This window comes from Sus scrofa, chromosome 9 (assembly GCF_054392235.1).
Source record: "Sus scrofa isolate SSC_HxYL_T2T_F1_AM1 chromosome 9, Sscrofa_HxYL_maternal_Yorkshire_Landrace_v2.0, whole genome shotgun sequence".
Taxonomy (NCBI): domain Eukaryota; kingdom Metazoa; phylum Chordata; class Mammalia; order Artiodactyla; family Suidae; genus Sus; species Sus scrofa.
Window position 1 is genome coordinate 24,903,991 of NC_139391.1, and position 26,996 is coordinate 24,930,986.

General features: G+C 42.9%; 1 protein-coding gene across 7 annotated transcripts in view; it reads left to right on the forward strand.

Annotated features, from left to right (window-relative positions):
* Positions 1-26,996, forward strand: part of FAT3 (FAT atypical cadherin 3) — a 706,846-nt gene that overhangs the window by 80,978 nt on the left and 598,872 nt on the right. The window contains exon 1 of one of the 7 annotated variants that reach the window (XM_084975653.1): positions 17,772-17,953. The exons of the other annotated variants lie outside the window; for them this stretch is intronic. The gene's annotated coding sequence lies outside the window, so the exon portion shown is untranslated. Of the gene's footprint in view, positions 1-17,771; positions 17,954-26,996 lie in introns of those variants that run through there. 7 annotated transcript variants of the gene reach the window in all.

Genomic DNA, 26,996 nt, shown 5'->3' on the forward strand with positions numbered 1-26,996 from the left:
CTTGCATTTATAAAGCTCTTTAATTAGGGAGGGGTTCTCGTATCTTTCTAGTGTCACTAAGAATAGATAAAGTAGGTTTTATCTTGTCTATATTAGAGAGAAGGAAACAAAATATTAGGCTAAAGTCACTTACCTTCAAACACATAGTTGGATAGAGATCCAGATTTCAAATTAAGTGCCTTTGGGAGTTCCCACTGTGGTGCAGCGGAAATGAATCCCACTAGTATTCCTGAGGATGTGGGTGGGTCAGGGATCTGGTGTTGCCTGTGAGCTGTGATGTACGTCGCAGACCAGGCTTGGAGCTTGGATCCCACGTTGCTGTGGCTGTGCTTTAGGCTGGCAAGTGCAGCTCCGATTGGACCCCTGTAGACTGGAAACTTCCATATGCCACAGGTGCGGCCCTAAAACAAAAAAAAAAAAAGGTGCCTTTTCCACCATATTATATGAAGTACTTCAGTTTTTGTTGTTTTCATCACCTCAGGCTTCTGGAACAGGATACCACAGACCTGGTGATTAAAGCCACAGAAATTTGTTTTCTCACAGTTCTGGAGGGTAGAAATCCAAGATCTAGATTTCAGCCTATTTAGTTTCTGGCGAGGGCCATATTCCTGACTTCTCGATTTCTCCTCACAGGTCCCTCTTTGGTGAGTGCACATGGGGCGCAAATGGGAGAGAGGGACAGACAGAGAGACAGAGAGATAGACACAGAGAGAGAGAGAGCGAGCTTTATCTGGTGCCTCTGGCATGTCTTCCTAAAAGGGCACTGACTCTGTCACATCTGGGCCCCATCCATATGACCTCATTTGACCTTAATCATTTATTTAGAGGCACTATCTCCAAATACAGCCATACTGGGGTTGAGGCTGCCGTATATGAATTTGAGGGGGTGCAGTATTCTGTCCACAGCACTATCCAGCCAACAGTGTTAGGTCCCCACGGCTATTGTACTGCTAAGGCGTCTGAGGGATAGAGGCAGATCCATAAGCCAGTGCCCTTCATGCTGTAGTGGAATGAAGTGTGAGCCCACGTAGGACTGTACATCAGAGAGGGCATCCAAGGGGAAGTGACATGGGACTGACACCTTGAGAGACACGTGGGTATCAGGCCGAAGAGGAGACAGCAGTCGAGGGTTACTCTCTGTTGCTGTCTACCTCTTGCACTAAAAATGAACTTCTTTGTGCCCTTTCTTACGTATATAGTTCTGTTTAAATCATCTTGCTGGATTATGTAAGATTTTGTAAGCCATGCAAATCCTTTACCCTATCCCCACCCCTGTTTGTTTGTTTGTTTGTTTTTGAAAATGAACTAAAAATAAAATACCCTGCAGAGCCTGGAGTCAGGCCGTTGTCATGATGTTGATTCCAGGCATGTCCTCCTCCCTGCTTCCCTCCTCTAAGTCTTGTCGTTTTCAGCAGATAGTTGAAAGATGTTGCCGAGCTGCGTAATCGCTGTCAATCCCTATTGATCTCTCTGGTGTAGTTTGCTCGCTTTGTTCAGTGGCCATAGGCAGGGCTTCTTCTCTCAAGGTCTTTGTGATCCCCTCATCAGGAGCAAACTTGAAATCTCTGCTTGCTACGAGCAGGACATCAGAGTGCTGGAGATTTTCTATCAAACGCAGTTCCCATGTTGCTGCCTCATGTACTCATTCAACTTGCACTTACTGAGCATTTACTACCTGTCATAAACTCTTCTGGGTGGAACTAGTGGGTATAAGGCAGAATGAGATCATTCTTCACCTGGAGGTGTGTCTAGCCTAACACGGGGATGGAAGATTGGGCAGTTCAGACACAAACTTGGTTCACAGAGGCTGCTAGGAGCACGCATGTTAAGTGTGTGTGAGGCTGCTTTTAGCTCTGCCAGAGGCTTCGCTGGATTGGTGGGGGGCACTGTGGGCGGTGTGCAGGCAGAGGGAAGTAGTGCCTTACAGACTGCGTGTTTACCATCCTGGCCTGGGCAATGTCTGTATCCAATTCTTTCACTGAATTATGGATGCAGGGTCAAAAAACACATCCTCTCAGTTGAAACAATAAAAGAATCCCATGATGATCATTGATTTTATGTTTAATTTAAAAACATATTTTTGGAGTTCCTGCTGTAGCGCAGTAGAATCAGTGGTGTGTTTAGCACCAGGACGCAGATTTGATCCCTGGCCTGGTTGTGTGTCTTTAGCACCAGGACACAGGGTTGATCCCTGGCCTGGCACTGTCGGTTAAGGCTCCAGTGTTCTCACAGCTTCAGCGCAGGTTGAAACTGCAGCTCATATCTGATTCCTGGCCTGAGAACTCCATGTGCTGAGGGGTGGCCAAAAAAGAAGACAAAAATAAAAACATATTTTAATTTTCTGAAAACTTTTTCCTTTGTTGCCTTTCTCTCCCTTCTCTTTAAATTTTTGGCTACAATTGGAAAAGTGTTCTCTTCTTGAGATGGGGAGGGATATATCTTTATATCTAATCTATGTATTCATGTGCTGCCACAAACGTGTGAGATGGAATCGGCTGCTCTCTTGAGCAAAGAAGAGGCCTTAAAACTCTTGTGGAAAGAAGAAGAGGCCTCCAACCCTTTATTTCCTTTAACACAACAATTCTTGGGGGCACACCTGGGATATTTTGAACATCTAGGTCCTGCTCCAGACCCACAGTCTCTGGGGTGGCACCCGGGCATGAGGTTCCAGGGAGGTGGAGAATTCCTGTCTGAGCAGGTCGCTTTCAGTCTCTAGCAGGTTTCTGCTGGGTGGATGGTCGATCATGTGCAGCTGCTCCTGGTACATGGGGCGCTGAGACAAGACATGAGGAGTTAGAGGAAAGAGACCACTTAGGGGCTTCTCCGGGTTCAGTGGTCACAACCAAACCCAGCGTGTAGAAATATAGTTGAGACAGCTTTTCCAGGTCTAGACCAACCTTATTTTGTTTTCTTTTATTTTGTTTTGTTTTATTTTATTTTATTTTTTGGCTTTTTTTGCCAAAAACCAAAAAATAAAATAAAATAAAATAAAATAAAATAAAATAAAATAAAATAAAATAAAATAAAATAAAATATTACTGCGTCCTCATGGATGCTAGTCAGATTCGTTTCTGCTGAGCCACAATGGGAACTCTTAGACCCATATTCTTGACAGCTTCCCCTAGGTTAGAAATTGGCAATTCCACCTCTAATTCCCACAGGATCTCTGGGTAGCATTACAGAGATGTGGCTAAGAACACATAGTTAAAATCACAGGCTTTGAAATTGGAAATAGCAGAATTCACATCCTGGATTTTATTCTTAAAAGTTTTGGGTCTGGAGGATCTACTTTCTGTTTTCATGGCTTAATTCAACCTCTGGGAAATGGTAGAACAATACATGCATTTAAGAATTTTTAATGGTTAAATGAGATTGTGAGCAAAGAGCAAGCCCTTCGTTCTATGGCTACAGAGGGAGGGTCACTGTAGACACTGGCTCTCAAGGTTAACTGTATCTCGTATACAGGTCAACCATAAACTTTGGGCTCTGCGTGTCAATGATAGCACTGCCAATGCTGTTTACCACCATCTCTCTGATGACCTAGCAGTGGAAAGCAAGTTCTGGAAGTTTCTATGGACCTAGTCCATATCAGGTCCAACTTGTCATGGCCCATCTGTTTTTATGGGTTTTTGACCATCAGTGGAATAAATGGATGAAATATTTAATAGATGTTTTGAAGCCCAGAATGCAATGGAGCTGAGCTAGAGGTTGAAGTGCCTTTTCCATCTCATCAATGACTTCCCTCTTTGCCAAGATGGGGAGCGAAGGCTCACTCCATTGTACAGGCTGCCCAGTATCATGGCAGTCTCGACAGCCTAGCAGTCTCCAGGCTCAGAACCTGGAAAGAAGGACTGATTTCTTTGCTAGATGTGAATGTGCCTCCTGTATTATTTAGATCACTCAGGGACCCAGAGCAGCGAGTATTAAGTGGTTCCTAGATTTCATTTTAGCAATCAAAACCTCTCCATACATCAGCATTACCCATGCTTCAAATAAGCAACAAAATGAGAGCTTGAATTTTAGTTACCTCGCTGCTGCCCTGACCTCTAGAAACAAGCAGAGCAAAGTATGAGAGGAGGAAGAGGAGGAACCCAAGAACTAGAAGATGGGCCACAGTGCTATACTGCTCTTGATTGGATTTGGTTCATTGTTGGTAAAGTCCTCTCTTCCGTGAAGTTGCCCTTGAATTTCTGTCCTCCAACCAGATGCAAGATCTTGCCTCTTCTGAATTCTCATAGTATTTCACTGACTACATTTTTATGACATTTTTTTATTAAAATTATTTATTCACATATTCCTCCGGGTTCTTAGGGGGAAGGCCTTGTATTAGTTACTTTTTGTATCTCTCTTAACATCTAAGCCTTTTACATAGTAAGTACTCAGTGTCGGTTGGTTGAATGGATACACCTTTGGGGCACAATTATAAGAAATTAATCTGTACTGTCAAGACTCACCACTATAATCCTGACCATTGCATGACAGTTGTCATTTAGTTTTCAGGTATTTCAATGGCAACACTGATATTCAGATCTCCTAGAATCCTTTTAAGAAATTTTGATACCTTAATTTTTTTTTTTTTTTTTTTTGATGTCCATCCTTCAGACAAAAACCCATGGTCAAAGGCAGTGGAGAGCTTTCATCATTTATATTGTCCCCTCCCAATTCACACCTATTAGGTAAGCATGCATTTGCAGATGCGCTGTTTTCTGTGCTCTGGTGGTGTCTAAGTGCTTTCAGTTATCATTTAGAATTCTCCCACCTGCTTCCAGATGTCAACGGTGGGGGAGGGGTGGCTCTTGAGAGCTCATCAATTCTGCTTCAGTGGACACTGGGAAGATGCACGATATAAATTCGCCTTTGAAATCTTAAATTGTTCACAGTCTATGGCAACTCTGGTTTTATTTGAATATGTTGGAATGATGAGATGGCAGTAATTTGATTCAGAAATTCTGTCTAGCAGAAGCTGGACATAAAAAACCCCAGCATTCGCCTGCTTGGTGGTAAGCTCTTTTTTGGAAGAATAAGCTTGTTTCTGTGTGCACAACAAGGAAGTGGGGGTGGTGAAGACATCCAGGATAAGACAAGTGGTGATTGACAGCCCAGCTGGTGGAGATGGGTAATTGGAAATTCATGGCACATAAATCTCCCAGTACTTATCTTGAAGCACAGGAAGAGAGGAGATCTGAGAAGGGGAACATTTAACTCTTTCAAAGGGATCTAATAATGTAGCAAATCTTTAAGTTCTTCATTTTAACTTTAATTAATTATGGTTTTCTGTCTTGGAGAGATAAATGCATTCTGCTTAAGGAAATGATTCTGCGCGTGGTAAATGGCAATGTCGGAACTGTTGGAGAAGTTCTTCATTGGTTGGTGTACTTGGAATATGCAGTCCTTTCCCCATGGGTCCCGTTTCTTCAGAGAGTAATTGTTTCCTTCTCTGTTGATGGGTTTCTGGTTTCTCTGTGTACTGTGACGTCTCCTGTATGTGTCTTAACCTTCTAATTTCCAAACCGGTGTTTTGTGAAATGAAGTGCTATTAGATCATTAGCAAGTAGCTTGAATTAAAAACTGAAGTATGGCAGAAAGGACATTCATCATACTTGCTGAAGTCTCACGCTTTGATTTGTGGGTTCGACAGCTTTGCCCTGGACAGCTACCTTGTATTATCTTTCTCATGATAATCCATCCTACTATTAAAGATAGTCATTAGGTTAACTGTAATTTTCATCTCTAACCCACACAGTCCTACGCAGACTAAAGAACTTCAACTTTCCATCCTAGCACAGTAGAATGTTTTGAGCTTGTCTAGGTGTGAGTGAGTTTGGCAAACTCAAGGTGTCCAGTTTGCATCTGAACCTGTGGGAGGAGCTCCCTGGTACCGTTCCATAACTGGGATGGGTCTCTTGAAGGAATGGATCGATTTTGTCAGCGGGACTTCCCCCATCTCTGCTTCATTTGTGTTGAAATTCAGACATTTAGCTAATCTTAGTGCCTTGTGTGCTCAAAGATGTGTGGCCACATCTGTGTTATTTCTGGCTGGCCAAATGTCGCATCTGTTGCCATGTCAAAGTTCTTGCTGGTGAACAGAGCTACACCATGGGGTGCTGGCTCTTGAGGGCTTCAGAGCTTCCATAAGCATAATGCCCTGACATCTGGCTGAGGTCTGACGAGGGAGTAGAGATGGGAGAGGAACCCTTGGGTACAGAGACAGTAATGCGAGTATTTACAATGGTGGGGTGAGGGATGGATTAATCAATCTGAAGGAGTGCATTGAGCTTTGGAAGTGCGGAGCCCTTATGTTAGGCATCCTTCAAATACCGACGAAGGACAAGGTATGGTCTCTGATGAGCTCTTCCAGGAGCCAACCTAGATACCTGGGTTGGACCAGATTTTTTCTTTTTATAGCTGCACCTGTGGCATATGGAAGTTCCCAGGCTATGGGTTGAATTGAAGCTGTAATTGCAGGCCTCATCACACCTTGCGGCAATGCCAAATCCTTAACCCGCTGAGCAAAACCAGGGATCAAACCTGCATGCCCATGGAGACTGTGTTGGGTTCTTAGCCTGCTGAGCCACAGTGGGAACTCCAAGGACTAGCTCTTTACTACGAGATGAAAGGGTTGGACCAGGCAGTCAAGTACAGTAGGAATAAAAGTGCCCTAAACTTTCTTCCTCTATTCGAAGCCCATTGGGGCTACTTTATGATTCCAAGGAGTGAAGGCTGGGGTATCCATGCAGTACTCCTTTGCTGTGCACAGAGTAGGAAGACAGTGAATACATATGGATTGAGTTACTCAATGTAGAGCCGGGTAATGGCAGAAAGGTGAGTCACAGGGAAGGGGTGAAGACATATTTGACAATCACAGCAGGAAACCTTTAGTAGAAAGGAGTATTAAGCTTTTAAAACCGTGTTTCATGTCTTGAAACGCACTACAATTAATATATGTCTCTTCAGTGAAGGAAACAAAAAACTGTATCTTCACTTGAACAGTATCAGCCGCACCTGTCAGCCCTCCCAAACTAGACTTTGGGTTCACTGGTAGGTTAAGCTCACTTTTGTCATCCTTAAGGGTTCTGGTGACTTGCAGAAGCCTTGATGGCCCCTGTGCCTATGGAAAGAAGCCCACCTCTTTCCAGCCTTCCCCCTCCAACCTTCCCAAAGGGTCAGTAACCTTTTGACTCTTCATCCCACACATTCAAAGGCATTTACAGGACTCTCCATGCCAGGCCCTGGGCTAGACTATAACGATTCAGAAGGAGTGAGTTTGCTGTTGTCTGAGAAGGTTCATTCTCATAAGGGGGGAAGCCATGAAACAAATCCATATGATCAAGTGATTAAATGTCAGAGGAGTAATTTCTACAGGGTCCAGATGTCCTTCAGAGGCCTGCCTCCACTTTCACGCCACCAGTCCTTCGCTCATTCCGTTCCCTGGGCCCCGAGTGTTCTTTTTAACAAGTCTGGCAGCAAATCCAACTCTTGAAGGTCATGGCTGAAGGTCAGTTTTAGAAATTTTCCTGGATTCCTCCCATTGGGGTTCAGGTAAGAGTTTAGGGTGCACTTATTGTGTCAGTGAGTCTGTGCTCCCCACTACACCACGGGGCCTTCCAAGGCAATGGCTTTGTCTTTTTCACTTTTTTAAAGACTGGGAGCCTGATGAAAGCTTCCAGGCCTGCAGGCTGGCTGTCCCGGCAAGGCCTTCGCCATGGCTGTTCCTGTCTAGAATACCTGTGCCCCAGATCTCGGCATCGATGACCCAGTCTCAGAGCGGCCTTCGCTGACCACCTTGTCTAAAATAACCCCTTCTCTTCACCCCCATTTCTCTTTACCACTTTGTCAAGGTGTGTTGTCTTCATCGCCATGTGAAATTATTTCTTTCTTTTTTTTTGTTGTTGTTGTTGTTGTTGTTGTTGCTATTTCTTGGGCCGCTCCCGCGGCATATGGAGGTTCCCAGGCTAGGGGTCTAATCAGAGCTGTAGCCACCGGCCTACGCCAGAGCCACAGCAACGCGGGATCTGAGCCGCGTCTGCAATCTACACCACAGCTCACGGCAACGCCGGATCGTTAACCCACTGAGCAAGGGCAGGGACCGAACCCGCAACCTCATGGTTCCTAGTCGGATTCGTTAACCACTGCGCCACGACGGGAACTCCTGAAATTATTTCTTAATAGATATTTTTAAATGGAAGTACAGCTGATTTGCAATGTTGTGGTAGTTTCAGGTGTACAGCCAAGTTGATCCAGTTATATATAGACATTCCTATTCTTTTTCAGCTTCTTTTCTATTATAGGTTTTGACAAGATATTGAGTATAGTTTCCTGTGTTGTACAGTAGGTCCTTGTTCTTAGTTGCTTGTTGTTGGTTATTACTAACCATCAGTTCTGTAATAAGAGTGGGAATCGTGTGTGTCCTGTTCACTGTTGGATTTTTTCGAACACCTGAGTCATCTAGAACAGTGCCCAGAACAGTGCCTGACCCACGGCAAGCCTTCCGTACTTATTTGTCTTATACGTGAAAGACAATTAGTTCCCTTTTTACCCAGTTTCTGTTTCTGGTCTACCATAGTTTTTCCTAAATTTAAAAATGAGAAGTTCCTGTTGTGGCTCAGCGGAAAAAAATCTTGACTAGCATACATGTGGTTGCAGGTTCGATCCCTGGCCTCGCTCAGTGGGTTAAGGATCCGGCATAGCCGTGAGCTGTGGTGTAAGCCAGCAGCTGCAGCTCTGATTTGACCCCTAGCCTGGGAATTTCCAAATGCCTCAGGTGAGGCCCTAAAAAAGACCAAAAAAAAAAAAAAAAAAAAAAAAAAAGAGCTCTTTACAGATTTTCATAGTGATTTCTTCTCTCTCTAGGCTGGTTTGAGTTTTCCGGGCGCCTTGATGATAAAGGCACCAGGATGGCATTTTTTTTCTTTTGCCACCTTTGACTCTGTGCTGCTGACCTTCCATGAGTTTTCTTCAGCAGGTGCTGCTCGGAAACTGAGTTCTTTCTGAGTCACAGAGACCCAGACCCTCCACTCATATCCTTTTGGGGACTGGCATCCCAGGGTCAGGGTTTGGCTCCTGGTCTCCTTTGTCTTTTCTCAGCTGTTTGTCCCCACCACGTCAGCTGGCCCACCCCGAAGTAGGAGTTACATTTGAGAGGAAAGACAGTGAGTTGTTTTTCTTCTTCTTCTTCTTCCGTTAATGACTGCTGACTGCTTCAAAGGGAATAAGGACATGGAGTTGAAGGACAAAGTTGAGAGAGGTTTGGTGGAGAAGCCGGTGACTGTGAAATCTTGGGATTCCAACCACTTGAAGGTCCTGAGTGCAGGGTCCTCCCGCCTCACGTGGCTGGAGGTGGCTGTGGGAGCACCGCGCTCCCTCCCCCTGTAGAATCTGCTTCTCCTCCCACAATGCAGACCCTAGAGTAGGCACAGAATGCCCCCCTGGTGAGCCCACAGCTCTCTGCCCACCAGTCACTCTTACTTTAACCCCCCTCTTCTATGCAGGCTGGAAGTGGGCGATGGGTCAAGGGTGTGGAAATCCCTTTGCTGGATGGAAAGTCCAACATCCCTCTCCTGTGGGCAAGTTATACCTACAGTTTCTCAGTCTTGGGGCTCAGAACAGTCAATTGAACTGTGACTATTATTTCTCGGTTCCAAGTGAGCTTATGATTTACTGCACAGTTATTACAGGCAAGCAGGGGAGCACAATGCTTGAAGGGCCAGATATCATAACTGGATCATCTTTGTGTGCCTCATATTAGGTCTAGAGTATGTGTGTGTGTGTGTGTGTGTGTGTGTGTGTGTTTGTGTGTGTGTGTGCATGTGTGTTTTAGGGTAAGCTTTAGGCACAAATATCTACAAAATCCCTCACCTCTTTGCAAAGAGCCCGTGGAAGCCTTGAATCATTCACTGTACAGCCTAGCTGTAGAGAACCTCCTAGAATCCCACTGAAATTCCTAGTGCAATGTCAGGGTGTTAACCCCTGTAGTCTCTGCTTTGGGGATGGAGATACACATGCATGCACAAGCCTGCGCGCGCACACACACACACACACACAGTTGACCCTTGAACAATGCAGAGGCAAGGGGAGCTGCCACTCTCGCTGTCAATATTTTGTATAACTTATAGTCCTTATAGTCGGCCCTTTGTATCCATGATTCTGCATCTGTGGATTCAGCCAACCTCAGACCCTGCAGTTCTGCAGTATTCACCATTGAATATACAATCCTTGTGTAAGTGGACCCATGCCGTTCAAACCCCTGGTGATCAAGAGTCAGCGGTACATACAGACCGTAGCCATCTCCACCATAAGAGACCATGGTTGCCTGGTTTCTCCTTGGTGATCATTAGCTTGAGTGCTAGAGATTGTCTAACAAAAGATGGAAGTATTTCGCTGTGAAGTTTTCAAATCTCATTGGATAACATCCAAACCTCCTGGTGGTTTCATGTCACAGAAACCGAAATTCTAAGGGGAAAAAAAATGGCTTCTGTCTGTAACCTGGCTACGTAATGAACTCGAGCGGCCTTAGTCAGCTGAAAAAGTGGCAGTTTATTGTGTAGATGTAAATTGTGATTATCTACCTAACCTTTTCTCTTGTTAAGGTTGTTTCATTTCCTAAGTTTTTTTTTTTTTTTTCCTTCTTTCAGGCTTGGCACCATTTTATATGTACCTTGAATTTAATTTAGGGAAAAGAAGAAAAAATTGCTAATACCCATTGGAAGAAATCACCATATTCTCTAACCTCTACAGCAGCAGAGAAGGCATTGCATTGCCAAGCAGTCTCTACATTTATCAACATGTTTTCCTCATGCTGGCAGGGAAATCCACACAGAACTCATACACCTGTTTTGAATGAGAAATAGTTTCATGTTGGAATTTATTATTATAATCGCCCTTTTAGTAATCATTTAGCCATTGCGTGGTGTTGATTAATTTTCTGGCAGTGTTATATTCATAAGATTTTGAGGAAAGGAAAGAAGTCACTTCATGTATGTGGGTTTCGCTTAATTTTATTCACCAAAACGGTAGTTACTTAATAACAACTATGGAAATAAGCACAGATTCAAGCTTTGTCACCTTCTATTTTAGTGCAGCGCTAATGAATGGAATGAGTACTTGTGGAAAAATAGGTGGTGAGTCACCAGGGTGCCCAGCCTCACTGGCGTGTTTGCAGTTGGGGTCAGAGAGGTTTAGCTGCTACCAGAGTGCGCTGTGTCCGCGGATGCCTAGTCGATGTGAACTGATGAGAAGGATTGAAAGGCCCTGTAGCATCTTAAGTTAGTGCTGAGTCTTAATGCACAGATTCCCCTTTAAGAGGAAATCAGTTTTCTGAAGAATTTATTTATAAATATGTAGGTAAAATTTTATTTTAAAACTAGGATTGGTCCCTTGGTACTTTTTGGTTTTTTTGTTTTTTTTAAATCCTCTTTTGATGTATGTTTTCTCTTCCATTTTGCCTCTCTCCACTAAATGGTAACGGGGCTATTTAACCGTTTGTCCAAATAGAGAGCTCCGTCTCTTGCACCAGCCCATGTGGTGGGATATGGTGAGTATCTTCCAAAGGTTCACATCTGAGAGTATTTAGTTTTCTTTTTTTTCGGCCTTTTTAGGGCCACGCCAGCAGCATATGCAAGTTCCCGGGCTAGGGATGGAATCGGAGCTGCCGCTGCCGGCCTATCCACAGCCACAGCAATGCCAAATTGGAGCCGTGTCTGCAACCTACACCACAGCTCATGACTGCGTGGGATCCTTAACCCACTGAGCGAGACCAGGGACTGAACCTGTGTCCTCATAGATACTAGTCAGATTCATGTCCGCTGATCCACGATGGGAACTCCCTGAGCATATTTAATTTTCTTTCTTTTTTTTTTTTTTTTTTGGTCTTTTTGCTATTTCTTTGGGCTGTTCCCGCGGCATATGGAGGTTCCCAGGCTAGGGGTCGAATCGGAGCCGTAGCGACCAGCCTACGCCAGAGCCACAGCAACGCGGGATCCGAGCCGCGTCTGCGACAGCTCACGGCACAGCTCACGGCAACGCCGGATCCTTAACCCACTGAGCAAGGCCAGGGATTGAACCCACAACCTCATGGTTCCTAGTCGGATTCGTTAACCACTGCGCCACGACGGGAACTCCAGCATATTTAATTTTCTAGCTCTTACAAGTGCCATGTGGATGTTGTACTGATGTAACTGTTAAAGGGATAACAGTTCTGATCACCTTAGGATTTGAAGAATCGAGTCCTGCCGTTTGAACCAAGTGGTTGTCACTGCTTCCATGTTTGCTTTTATAGAATCCGGATGACCTTTGAAATTCTGGCGATAAAAATGGATTTAAGAACGTGGAGTTCCCATTGTGGTGCAGCGGAAACGAATCTGACTAGGAGCCATGAGGTTGCGGGTTTGATCCCTGGCCTGGCTCGGTGAGTTAAGGATGCAGCATTGCCATGAGCTGTGGCTCGGATCTGATGTTCCTGTGGCTCTGGCATAGGCTGGCAGCTACAGCTCTGATTAGACCTGGGAACCTCCCTATGGTGTGGGCGTGGCTCTAAAAAGACAGACAAAAAAAAAAAAAAAAAAAAAAAAAAAGAACAGGAAATGCATTGTTTAGCTCAAAGTTCCAGGAAAGGAGCTTAGGTGCTGAACTAGCTTTTAATTTTTTTTTTTCTTTTTTTTCTTTTATGAAGCACTGGTAGCTTGGGATGGCTAGTCAGAGTAACCATGGTATCGTAACAGGGAGTGGGTTGGATTTACATCATCACATAAATGTTTCATTTTGGATGAAAATTTAGCACCTGGGGTTGCGAACCTAGAGAAGGTTTTGACAGCCTATTAAAACATAATTTAGAGGGTTTTAGAATCCAATGATATAATAAATAGAGGAGCCTATCTTAACAGTCGTATGGTTATATAAAGATTTCAACGGGAAGCCCATGAGGTTTGACGACATACTCTGTTTGGTGTTCTAGAGATTTTAAAAAATGATGATTATTTTTAAAATGAAAATCTAATCAGTTTACAATATTGCGCCAATTTCTGCTCCACAGCAAAGCGACCCAGTCATACATATATGTACATCTTTTTCTCCTATTATCTTCCATCATGTCCTATCCCAAGAGTCTGGACAAGAGGTCCCTGTGCTGTGCAGTAGGATCTCATTGCTCATCCATTCTAAATGTCGTAGTTTGCATCTAGAGATTTTAAAGGGCATGTGTAGAGTATGGACATATGTACCTGGAAAGTAAGGGAGGTAGGTGGTGTGGTTTTCAAGCCACTCTCTAACCTTTTCCTCAGAAGACATTTCCCCCCTGAAGCCTCTCCAGTGGTTTTCTGGTCCTCCAAGGCACGCCAGCTTGAGGAGTGAGTGAGCCCCTCAGTACAGCTGCCTGAGAAGCGGGCTTGATAGCATCTTTGCGGCCCTCTCAGCTGTCTTCCTGCCCAATACATCGGGCTTCCTCCTGGGCCTGGTTGTCAGTTCCAGAGTGATTTCTCTGGGGAGCGATGGATTCAGGGTATTGCTCCTTTTCCCCTTCTTGTTCTTCCTGGTGGGCGGATATATGCCCAGACCTCATGGGCTCTACCTCCCCTTGACAGGTGCTGGGAGAAGGAACTGGGAGAACTGGTCCACTGGGTGAGAGAGGGCCCTGGTCTTAGTAACAGCATCGTCATCTCTTTCTAGAATGAACATCCACCCTTGCTGTCACAGAATTTTCTCTTGGCTGAGTGTGTTTTTGTTCATGCAGTTTGTGCGACTGAAAGTTTGGTCGGATCGCTAGGATGTTAAACCAGCTCTGTGGTTGTGTCTCAGTTGTTTGTAAACCTGAAGGGGCACAGATAAGGCTCGTGTCTTGTTTGATCAGGACACACTAGGGTGGAAAGAGGAGGTCTGTCCTGTGTTAAGTGGAAGGGGGTTATTTGAAGAATGCAAGTTAAGAGGAGACCTTCAAACTTGGATCCAGAGACTCTAGATCTTTTGTAGACCTGGAAGGGGTAAGTCGAGACAGGTCCTCAGTATAGCACAGGCATGGAGATGAGGCGAGGGCAGGAAGAGGTCAGCAGAGGTGAGGCGTGGAATATTGGCATCCTCTGGTGCTTTTGGCAGGGCAGGTGCATATCCTGGGCAGGAGTGATTTTTTAAAAGGGTCAGACCAACCCAGGCATGGCAACCACATGCAGTGTGAATTGTTGAATGCAGCTCTGGAACTGAGACAGGCCATAAATGGAACACATTGGCTAAGTTTGCTTAATAGACATTTGTAAGAAAAGTTACCTGGAGTTTCCATCGTGGCTTAATGGTAACGAAACCCGACTAGTATCCATGAGGATGCAGGTTTGATTCCTGGCCTCTCGCAGTGAGTTAAGGATCTGGTGTTGCCATGAGCTGTGGTGTAGGTCCCAGATGTGGCTTGGATTTCCCATTGCTGTGGCTGTGGTGTAGACTGGCAGCTGCAGCTCTGATTCATCCCCTAGCCTGGAAACATAACATGTTGCAGGTGTGGCCATAAACTCCACCCCCCCTGCCAAAAAATAATAAAAATTTAAAAAAGAATAGTAGAAATAAAAAAAAATCATCATTTGGCTCGGATGGACTTGAAGTTGCAGCTCACACTTGCAACCTCGACCTCCACCCCCAGCCCTGCCCCCAGCTCATCCCACGTGATCCTATCTCCCAGATAAGCTCATAGCCTAGATTTAAAAGTACCAGACCTCACAAGAAGAGGCCGATTATTCCTATGCAGAAATCTGTGCTAAGTAAAATGCAGGATCAAGCCAAGGAGCATGAAATTTGGAGCTGGTCTGGACAGGACCTCATTCCTGTCACTTCCTAATTCTGTTTCCCTCCTCAGTTTGTGTCATTGTCTAAAAATTTTTTACACACAGGTTTCCATAGTCTATGATGTAACTATATCAGACTTTTTGTAACACAACAGAAACTAATGACTTCTTTCTCTGGGACGTTTTAAGTTGGGTTTATGCTTATGGAAAGTGGATCTTTAGTAATTTTATCAGAATAATTTTTTTTCCCCTGGGTGTAACCCTAGCTATTCTAGCCCTGAATTTACCAAAGACATTTTATTTCTCTGGTCACTTCTGAAAAATTGGAAGATTAAAATTACCACATAAGAGACAAAGCACTCATTCAGAAGTTTCCTTCTATCTCTGGACTTTTACAGTCTATGTGTGTGTGAATTTTCAGAAAGTTTTGCTACTGTCTCTTTCGCTCACAGATTGGTTGAAATTCTGTGCTTCCAAAATAAGCAGATGACAAAGTGTAGATGTGATTTGAAATCACAAATTAAAATAGTTGCACTCTAAGGAAAATATTGTGGGGTGTTCCCGTTGTGCCTCAGCAGGTTCGATCCCTGGCCTCGCTCAGTGGGTTAAGGATCTGACGTTGCCGTGAGCTGTGCTGTAGGTCACAGACATGGCTTGGATCCTGCATTGCTGTGGAGTGGATGGGATGGGCCCCTCATTTGAGGATGTTCCTTTTTGAATGTGTGAGCTGGAGATTGGCACTTGCCATCTGCCTCTAGAGTGATTGAATCCTGAGCCACTGCACCTGCTGACCCTCAAACACCCCCTGAAAGAGCTCAGGGTGGAGATCAGGCGGGAGGCACTCTGTGTTCTGGGGAAACTGGCAGAACAGGTCTTCAGATAGTTAGATGTTTTCATAAGATTTTATGAATCCTTGGAGTTCCCGTTGTGGCTCAGTGGTTAACGAATCCGACTAGGAACCATGAGGTTGCAGGTTCGATCCCTGGCCTTGCTCAGTGGGTTAAGGATCCGGCGTTGCTGTGAGCTGTGGTATAGGTTGCAGATGTAGTTCGGATCCCCTTTTGCTGTGGCTACAGCTCCGATTCGACCCCTCGCCTGGGAACCTCCACATGCCTTGGGAGCGGCCCTAGAAAAGGCAAAGAAACCAAAAAAAAAAAAAAAAGATTTTATGAGCCCAATTCTTGCATCTCCTCATATCTAGAAAAGCACGAAAATCCTTCATGGTAACATCCATTCCTGTGACTCGCAGTAACCTTCAGGAGACTAACAGCGACCTTCTGCAAAAATGCGGGCTTGGTTGCATGTACACCCCGTTCACCAAAATCACCACATACTGACCTTGCCTCCTTGGAGCGGTATTTCAGAACTCTCTGAAATGCTGCCTCCCAGGCTCTAGTCCTCATTTTGCCCCAAATAAAACTTAACTCTCTTTTAGGTTGTGCAAAATTTTTTTTTTTGCTTTTTTTTTTTGCTTTTTAGGGCCAGACCCAAAGCATATAGAAGTTCCCAGGCAAGGGGTTGAATCAGAGCTACGCTAAAGCCACAGCAATGCAGGATCCGAGGCGCCTCTGTAACCCTGACCACAGCTCATGGCAGTGCCAGATCCCCAACCCACTGAGCCAGGCCAGGAATCGAACATGAATGCTCATGGACACTGTCAGATTCATTTCCGCTCCCCCATGATGGAAACTCCCAGATTGGGCGTATTTTTTAAGTCAACATTAAATACTTGCATGGAGCAATGTTGTTTTTGATGTTTTATCTCCGGGTTTTGAAAAAAAAAATTCAGTGGTTTGCTCATCAAATGGACTCAGAACCAGAGAAAATAGCATTTTAAAGGAAGATCGCTATGACTGACTGTCATTGAGGAACCAAATCAGGATCTCTAGAGTTTTATCTGAAAGGATCATTTGCCAAAACACCAGAATTCTGCCCTGAAGAACCCAGCAGTCATTAGAGCCCCTGTGAGTTAAAGCTCAGGAAACCTCACATGTTCAACAGCCTGCTGGCTGTCAAAGACCTGGGGATACAGCCGAGATGATTTCATTGACTACAAAACTCGGAGTTAAGGTTCATAAATATATGCACCCAGGTCATCATCCCTTTCTGTCCTTACCTAATGTCTCAGACGTGTGTAACCCTCACCCCTCGCACTGCCCCCATTTTGGCTGTCACTCTACAGAGAACATTAAAAAAGCAGCAGACCCAGTTTCCGGGCTGTTTTATTTTATGGAGATGCTAAAAGGCAGCTTATTTCATATTGATCATACCAGGGAGCTAGCCAAGTATGGTGTTAATTGGGTCCTCTGGAATGCGACACCCGCGGGACTGAAAGCTTTCTAGTGCGGTGGGGAAATCACCCACCGGCTGCAGGAAAATGAAATCCAGGAGCCCCCGATGTCTCAGTTGCGGGTGATTTGGCCACAGCTCTTTTTGTATCCAGTTGCTTAGTTCAATTAGCTTGTTTTGTGTTATGTTTTCCCCCCACCCCCACCCCTGCGAAGCTGTGAAGCCTTGTTTTGAAAACTGCTGCCCCAGAGTGCCCTAGTTTGGCTGTCCTGGCCTCATTGTTCTAAGGCTCATTCCATATGTGGGTCACATCCTAGCTCTCTCCCCTCCCCTCCCCCCCAATCCCTTCAGTGGGCTCCTCTTCCCTGCCCAGGCATCCAGGCATTGGCATGCACTGTCTAGCAGGCTCGCTCGCGCTCTCTCTCTCTCTCTCTCTTTCTCTCTCTCTCTCTCTCTCTCTCTCTCACACACACACACACACACACACACCCACCCACCCAAAGAGGCAGGGATAAGAAGTAGATTCTTTGAGGAGCTTGCAGGCAGAGTCATTCAAACTTAAAAAGCTGGTTGCTCTGCATTTAGTTTGTTGCAAACACCACTTCACCTTCCTGAACGTGATTTGTCTGTTCCTCTCTCTTTTCCCCCTCTTCCCACCCTTTGCTCTTTTCCCTTCTCTTTTTGCAGGACAAAGGTCTTTAAGAAACTCCGATCGCTGCTTAGTTGGGCCCTTTCTTGTTACCCTGGTAGCGGGAGGGGATCCCAGACAGTGAAGGATGGAGCGGCGGCCTGGAGTTTTCCACACAGTTCTTTGGGGGCTGCAGAAGGAGTCCACTGAGAAATGTGCGTTGCAGGCATGCCTGCTGAGTTTATTATGCTGGTTATCTGTCACTTACTCTGACTAAAAGGTAAGGGCTCTGTAATTTGCTGCTGCAAAGAAAAGATGCATTGTTCTATTTCTAAGGCGGTCAACTAATTGGCTCTTGAGGGAAGATTGGAATGAGAGTTTTTGCTTGACTTTTGTAGCTTATCCTGTTAGATCGCTCTGATTTTTTTTTGAATATCTGAAGGAAAAATAATCTTGGCAATCTTCTGGCCCTTCATGGACTGTCTATGTGTCTTCAAGGGAAAAAAACAACCACAAACTTTTGACTCCATGATGTTTCTTTCTATTCATTTAAACTTTTTTATTTACCAAGGAAAAGATGTGCGGGATGTGTAGTCACTGTTTTCAGTGATTTCTGTAAACTTTGGGAATAGCAGTTGTAATTCTTATCCCAAGATAAGGAGATTTTAATCGAACAGGCTGCATTTTTACCAATTAATAATTACAGCGCACTTGAGCAGTCAGAGTGAGGAAAGTTAGAGACTATTTAAACAAGAAGTAACATTTACACTGATTGATCAGTTATTCTAGCATGAGGAAATGCATGTTGAGAGACATCATCAATCACACCTCTTGCTTTATTTGTGTTTAGAGGAAATTTTCCATTTCTGTTCAGAATTCAGATATGAATTGAGCTACAGGCAAAAGAATCTCAGCAGTAATAACTATCACAAAAGCATATAGATCTTAAAGTTATGTTTCTCAAACTTACCAACTTAAAGTAATTGAAACGGGAATATCAGATGCCTGTTATCTCTGGGGGAAAACAACAACAACAACTTACCTTTGGTTAAAGAAACACAATTTCAAACTCAGTTGCACATCACTGTGGAATTTGTACGGTTGGAAGCCAACTGAGGTTTATTGAAAAAAATGATTAAACCTTATTTTCTTCGGCACTGGTGATTTATGGAGGCTCTTTGGTAGAAACGTAGGATGTATTTTATTGGAGATGGAGATCCCTTTAATGATATTTTCCTTTATGGCTGCTACTCGAGGCATGTGATGTGTGCTGCACTATTTATCAGTTTGTCTCATGAGCCCTAAGTGAAGGAAAGGTGTATGCTTGGATACCCAATTTAAATCAACTTATTTTATTTATTACTTTATGAAATTTGGCCCCAAGAGCGGGTGAGAAAGGTTTTCCTCCAATACTGACGTGAATTCCTCCAATATATTGATGTTACTTAAATAATCTAGTGATATTAGCCAAACAAAATGGATTTCTTTGGTGATTAGATTGAGAAGAAATAAGAGGTACTGTGGATACTGAAGGGTGGATGCTGTCTGTAAAGGGGATACGTTTTATTTCCTTGACCCTGACTCATAGGTTTCTAGTGGGACTGCTGGAGATTGAGGAGGTCCCCGATTTTAGAGTCTGTTTCTCTCCCACACCTACCCCTCACCCCACCCCCACCCCATGGCCCAGGGTCTTGTCATTAAGTCCTTTGGCTTCTTTAAAGGCAGAAGGCCTCTACCTTCCTTTCAAAATCAAGAGGCGATGGCTCAGATCAGCCCATACTCATAGGCACCTTAAAAACCTTTCCTCCCATGCTTTATTCCAAAGAACTTCTTCTTAATACTAAGAAAAAAAAAACAAGGGGAAAAATGAAACCGAATACTTCTTTACATGAAAGTCTTCTTCTCTTCCTAGTATCTCATACTTTGTATTCTAAAATTTAAACTGGTCACCTTGCTGTAGACTAGAAAATTGATGGAACACTGTAAACCAGCTATAATGGAAAGAAAATAAAAATAATTTACATTAAAAAATAAAATTAATTTAAAATATTTCTATTGACTCAAAAAAAAAAAACCCCATAAAATTTAAACTAGATTTGTCCCTTATATAAAATTGGATACCTTTTCATGTACTTAATCCATGACTCTGAGCCTGGGAGCATTCAGAGGACTCACGTGTGAAGTGTCTTGAGTGCTGCCGCCATCAGGGAGTTGGTTCTGGAAATCTGTATCCATGCCTGGTACATGGTAGGTGTTTGGTAATTTTCACTGAGTGTTCAATACTGAAATGTTTTCAAAGTAGATTTTAATGGGTCGCAATGATGAAATTCATTGCAGAATCAAATCCTCTTCCTTCTTAATTTAGAGAAGGGTGTTTCCCAACTTCTATGCTTCCTACATATATGCTGAGAAAAATAGGGCTTCTTTTTAAAGGATGGACTTCTTTGGCAGACTTTTTCAAACCTTTGAAAGTTTGGGAAGGGCAGTGACACTAATATCCCTCTTAGAAATTGCTGTGTACCTTACTCTTGGGACTCTCTCGTGAACCTCAAAATGATATAATGTAGAGAACTCAGCAAATTGAATGCATTCTCTTTTCACATGTGTTTTTGGGTTATGTGTGTCTTCTCACTTGAATCAGTAGAAGTGTACATTTTGGATAATAATTATCACGTGTTTCCCAGACAATCCTTAAGAAGCACCTAGGTAGACATTACATATAAGATGAGGCTCCATATCCATAGACCTAGAATTGTTATGTGACCTAAGCATTTGTTTTTTCTAGCAATCCTTCTCTCCTCCAGTATCTTTTCTACCTTAGGTTAAATCTTACAAAATTATGTAAGTATCTAGGCTATAGGGGTAAGAGCTTTAAAAAAGTTGAAAGATATAAATATCTTGATATAATGTGAGATGTGAGTGCTTGAGTTAGAAAAGATGATTGTTAAATCATTCCCAGCTTTCTTATCTCTGAATTTTAGTCTTTCTTTTATAATTTTAATCAATTCTTAGTAGTCATTTCTGCTGTAACACTTGTTTTAAAAATGCAGATTTGTTGCAAAGCAATCAGTAACAGAGAACAGACATAAAACAAATGTTACATTTGCTTATGTGCAGTTTCCTCCTAGAGAAACACTAGATGAAGGCAGAAAACTGCAGCCAGCTGAACGCCACATAGGATTATCCCCAAATATGTACATCTGCCAGTTATCTACATACTTATTTTGCCCATGAATTATGAGCTTCACCCATCCACAACAATTTTCTTTCCCATTGCCTTCAAAATAAATGGATTGCTCTCTATAACCATTCCCCAAGCCTCATCTCTTTCTGCACCCCAATCCCCAAATCGAAATTTGTAAAAGCATTAAAGTGCTGTATTTATTGTAATTCTTATGTGTTTCCTAACAATTTAACACATGTAAAACTTTGATGTTAAGGTCCTGCATTTTAAAAATGTTACAGATAAACTTTTGGGTGTTGTACCCCTAAACTCATGTTTCCCATAAGTTGTGTGTTTTTATTGCACATTTGCATTGCATAAGGATTTTTGGGAATACTAACATTTTGTTACGGCAGAACTGACTAATGGATTTCTGTGTAATAAAATACTTAGAGGCTGGTGATGAGGACATTTTGCATGGCCTAGCATTGTCTTCTATGTATGTGGTCAACTTAGCATACTTGGTTGCTGTTTTTCCTACCTTGCTGTTCCCCGCCGCCCAGTGGCTTTATAGGATTGCTTCAGAATAATCATTTTCCAAAACTCCAAAACTCAGAGAAAGTTGTATGACGTTCTTAAAATTGAAGACCACTGAAAGATGATTAGATATTTGGTCCAATCTTAAGAATAAGGAGAGTTTTCTGGTCTTGCCTAATTAACATTTAAGGTCAGTGGATGATATGAATTTTAACTGATTCTAAGTTTTAGATTCACACATGGAGATGTTGTATTTTGGAAGTACAAAACTTTACCAAATGAATCCAAATTAGATAATTTTTATACTGACCAAAGAAGTGCCAAGCTCTTCAACATATACAACAAGAAAGAATTCTGGTCTTGTTTGGTAGAAGGAAAGGGGGAGTGTCATCTCAGAAGGCAAGGCGTACAGAGGCAGTATATACTGCATGCAGGTTGATTGGTTTGGTTTTAGTGTCTGTTTATTGTGAGCCTGGGAATTGGAGTTTGGGTTTTTGTTTCTGATGCTCTGCAGGGTTCTGACTTTTGGCCACAAACAGTTACAGCCTAATGTTGCTCTGGGCATCCTCTTGGCACTCCCTGCTGGGTTAGTGTTCGTTTCACCATTGAACTTGCCCTCCAGGACTTTGCAGAACTTCTCCAGGGAATTGAACATGACTGGGCCAGAATTTAGAGCTACAATGGGGGCTATTGAGTTGTTCTAGGGTCTCCCTCCATGGTGGTGCCAGTCAGGCCACATGCCAAAGCTCTTTCATCTTGACTTGTGAAATGGAGCTTCTCTACTGCTCCTTTGTGAGATCTTTTTCCTTTAAAGTGCATCCGTTGGAAGAGTTCCTGTTGTGGCTCAGCAGTAATGAACCCGACAAGTATCCATGAGGATGCAAGTTCGACCCTGGCCTTGCTCAGTGGGTTAAGGACCTAGTGTTGCTATGAACTATGGCGTAGGTTGCAGATGTGGTTCAGAACTGGCATTGCTGCAGCTGTGGCATGGGCCAGCAGCTGCAGCTCCGATTAGACCCCTAGCCTGGGAATCACCATATGCTGCAGGTGCAGCCCTCAAAACAGAAAATAAAAGAGGGAGGATCCATTTTAAATCTTCCTCAGCACATCCATGTTTTGTTACTGCAGCCAAAGCTGACTAGTACACATACATAGTTTAGTTTTTAATGCCAATGGACTTCTGGTTGATGAGAAAAATTGATAATGAAATACAAATAAGTTAATAATGAGTAAAAAGGCAATAATATTGCTCATAACCTTACGACTGTCCTGAGCAGACTTTCAAGCTGAGTTGAACAGCGTTCTTCTATAGCCTATCAGGTACTAAAAATATAAAACACAGTGCCTTCTCCACTATGGCTCTTCATTTACTGAGATTAAAAATTATTCCGGAGTTACTGTTGTGGCTCAAAGGTAACGAACCTGACTAGTATCTATGAGGACGCGTGTTTAATCCCTGACCTCGCTCAGTGGACTAAGGATCTGGCGTTGCCATGAGCTGTGGTGTAGGTTACAGACATGGCTCGGATCCTGCATTGCTGTGGCTCTGGTGTAGGCCAGCAGCTACAGCTCCGATTAGACCCCTAGCCTGGGAACCTCCATATGCCATGGGAGCAGCCGTACAAATGGCAAAAAGACCAAATATATATATATATATATATATATATATATATATATATACACACACACACACACACACACACACATATAATATACAATCTATGGTTATGTATTGAGATGTGTGTGCAAATAGAAACCTGAAACAACAAAAATTGAAAAAGTGACTTAAACATACAGTTGAACATCAGATCACAAAAATCATTTTTCTATATTTGACACGTATGGTGCAGTGAAGCCTCAATGTACGTGTTAATATGTGCTTGATCCTAAGATCAAATCTTATACCATGTTAGGTTAAATTGTAGACACATGATTATTTTTCGTACAAACTTAAAGTAAATGAAACAGCATTTCTTACTTATTAAATGGGGAAAAGTTGAAATTTTTCTTCATACATAATGAATGTTATTAAAATTGTATTAAGTGAACTTTATGATAAAATCTTTAATAATGTATTGATCTCAAGTGAAATGCTTTATTTTAAATCCCTTATCATCTACCATGCAAGAAGGATGAAATGATTAAAAGATTTCCTAGGGGGTTTCCAGTGATGATACATCATGGTGAAAAAAGGGTCTCCATGTAAAAAATGACTAGACAACGATAGGCTGAGCGATCTCCAAAGGCCTCTGTAGAGACTGCAGTTCTCTGATATGCCTAGAACAAAGCAGAATTAAGAATACGAAGATGGATTAAAAAGAAGAAATTAGTTAGGAAGTATAAAGAAGACAGTCCACTTGGAGCTCCGTAAGTATAGAAGGCCTCATGGAGCTGGAAAAGAGGGAGCTTTCCATTCTCAGACACAGGCTGCACCCTAAGATAACATGCCCGTTGGCAGCAGTATCACTGTTGGTTGTTGAAGATACATATACAAGATCCATATTGCTTTGATTTAAAAAAAAACAAAACAATAGAAATGTCTGTTTTTCTGTTCACAATGGTCCTTTTAATATCATGCCAAAAATGAGTCCTAGCTATCCATGCTTATTAACAAGTTGAATTGCAGATGGTTTACCTCTTAAGGACTCGGTAATTAACCACTTGGGTTAGTCCTGGTAAATGAACAACCAAACTGTTGATCTATTTTCTATCATCTCCGCAGAATTAAGCTGAAAAAATGCATACAGGATAAATTGCAAAATTGTGTGTTGTATTGAAGTCATTATAATGATTAGATCACACTTTGGACTCATTTGCCCTCAGATCAACTCTACTTTGGACCACAGGTCTAGGTTAGGGAAGGTCTGTGGGACCTCAGTGCTGCCGTGTGTGGAGTTGAGTATACTATTTAATAATCTCATTGTAGCTTTCAGGTAATGAATTTCTACATTCCACTCTTTCTCCATTCTTCCTTTGCCAGGTGCCTTGAGAAAAGGGAAATCCTTGGCCTAATTTGAACAAAGAAGGAATTAACCAGTCACCCTTCCAATCCTAGGACATATGGAACATACTGGCTCTGCCACTGAGGACTTAGCAGAGGAAGAATTGGGGTCTCAAGACTGATGATTCTGGAGTTCCTGTTGTGGTGCATTGGAAATGAATCTGACTAGGAATGATGAGATTGGAGGTTCCATCCCTGGCCTTGCTCACTGGCTTAAGGATCCAGTGTTGCTATGAGCTCTGGTGTAGGTTGCAGGCGCAGCTTGGATCTGGTGTTGCTGTGGCGGTGGCACAGACTGGCAACTGTAGCTCCAGTTCGACCCCTAACCTGGGAACCTCCATATGCTGCAGGTGTAGCCCTAAAAAGCAAAAAAAAAAAAAAAAAAAAAAAGACTGATGATTCTGAAAGGAGGGAGGAAGGAAGGGAGGAAAGAAAAAAGGAAGGAAGGAAGAAGAAGGAAGGCAGAGAAAAAACAAAGGAAGGATGAAGGAGACCAGAAACATGTACTTTTAAAATGTTTTCCTCTTCTCCTTCTAGACCCGAGGACACAGAGATTCACATATCCCCTTCCTAAACTTCAGTTGTATGGTTTTTTCTTAAATTGAAATACTGTTGATTTACAATGGTGTATGCATTTCTGCCATACAACAAAGTGATTCAATTATACACGTATATATACATACATACACATACATATATATGTGTGTGTATATATATAGATAAATTATTTTATTCTTTTGTTGTGGTTTATCACAGAATATTGAATATAGTTCCCTATGCTATGCAGTAGGATCTTTTTTGTTTGTTTTTTAGGACCCCGTGTAGCGTACGGTAGTTCCAGGATTGGGTAACTGGAGCTGCAGCTGCTGGCCCTGGCCACAGCCGCAGCAACGAGGAATCTCTGACCCACTGACTGAGGCCAGGGATCAAACCTGCATCTTCATGGATACTAGTAGGATTACTTTCTGCTGGGCCACAACAGGAATTCCAGGGCCTTGGGTTTTTTTTAACATCCTATGTATAATAGTTTGCATCTGCTAACCCCAAACTCCCACGCCAACCCTCTACCACCCTGTATTCTTTCTTTTGTGGTATATGAAGTTTACTTTTCTTAGTGGAAGTTCCTTATGTTCTGCCTTTTCATAGCTGAGTGACTTCAGATAGGCAATTTTGCTTGAAAAAATCAAAGGATGTGTTTGTTTGAACTACAGCAGCATCAGAAAGGAAAGTTGCCTGGTATGGTGGCTAAGGCAGCCTTGTAGGAAGAGGCAGAGCTGGTAGTGGGGAGATTGTTCTTTGGAATTCAGAGAGAGCTGGAGAGTCTTTTGTTGGGCAGTTAGTCAGTAAAGCCCTGCTCCCAGGTATTGCTGAATAGCAGGTTCCCTTTGCCTGGCTGAGTAAAGCCTATTGAACTTGTCTGTGGCTTCTTCTGGTTGTCAGTAAGTGTATGCTTGAGATGCTTGAGACTCATTAGTGTGGCCTTATACTGTTTTAGTGCTCACACCTTTTCAAAGGCTTTCACATCTTCAGACTCCTAGAATTGTATAAGGTACGTGGGACCTGGTGGAAGAAAGAGTTGTAGCCAGAGTCAAGACTACAATTGCTACGCTTATGTATTCATTTATTTTTGCTGTCCCTACTCTTCACTGACTGCTCTGGAGAAGTTCCTTTTACCTAAGTGGCCTCAGCCTAATCTGGCTCTAAAAAACGGGGCCTTGATTCCAATAGTCTTTACTTTTCTATTTGCATTTGTTCAATAAAGAAATGTCCTGCCTTGCTCAAAGCTGGCCCAAAGTGACTAGAGAGAAAGAGTTATTCCAAATCATTTGCTACTGCTGGAATGCTTTTTTTTTTTTCTGTAACAGAAATTATCTGCCTGTAAGTTGAAAATATCTTGTCAAGTATTTTGCAAATTCCAACTCCCATAACATCCCATAGGATAAAGGAAACACCATATGGGGCGCAGAATTCTAGAAAGGGGCAAACTGCGATATCGGCAGGTGGTGTGGCAGCCTTGATATCCCACCTCAGAATTGGATGTGTTATGGGAATCTTCTGAAAGTAGTTTTTCAATTAAAAAATATATATATAATATAGTGTAAATTATATTGTATATATTTATAGTTTTTAAAGTTTAATATATATTTAGATATTTTATACACAAAATACATGTATACATATATACATATGCACATACATAAAATATATACATAAAATATATTTTGTGTGTGTGTGTATAAATGAGATTTTGAGACTGAGGTTTTATGAAAACAGTGCATTTGCTTATATTAGTGTTTTTGGAAAGGAGCAGGATCCTTTGGGGCCTTCTTGGGGGCAGGCCCTTCCCCCACATCGTCTGCTTAAGCTCCTCTCTGCAGTATAACATATATCTCCTTGGAGGTTTATAGGAACATCTTGACCTGACCTGTGGACATTTACAAGAACAAAGGATTCCTGCACCAAGAACTTTGCAACAAGCAGGCCTGCCCCGCTTTCACTATACCTTTAAAAATGCTTTGCAATTTTGGTTGCAGGGGGAGTGGGGTGTTCTGGATATTTTGGGGGCAAGGTCCACCGTCCCCTTGCATGGCCCTGCAACAAACCTTCTGTGCTCCAGTCTCT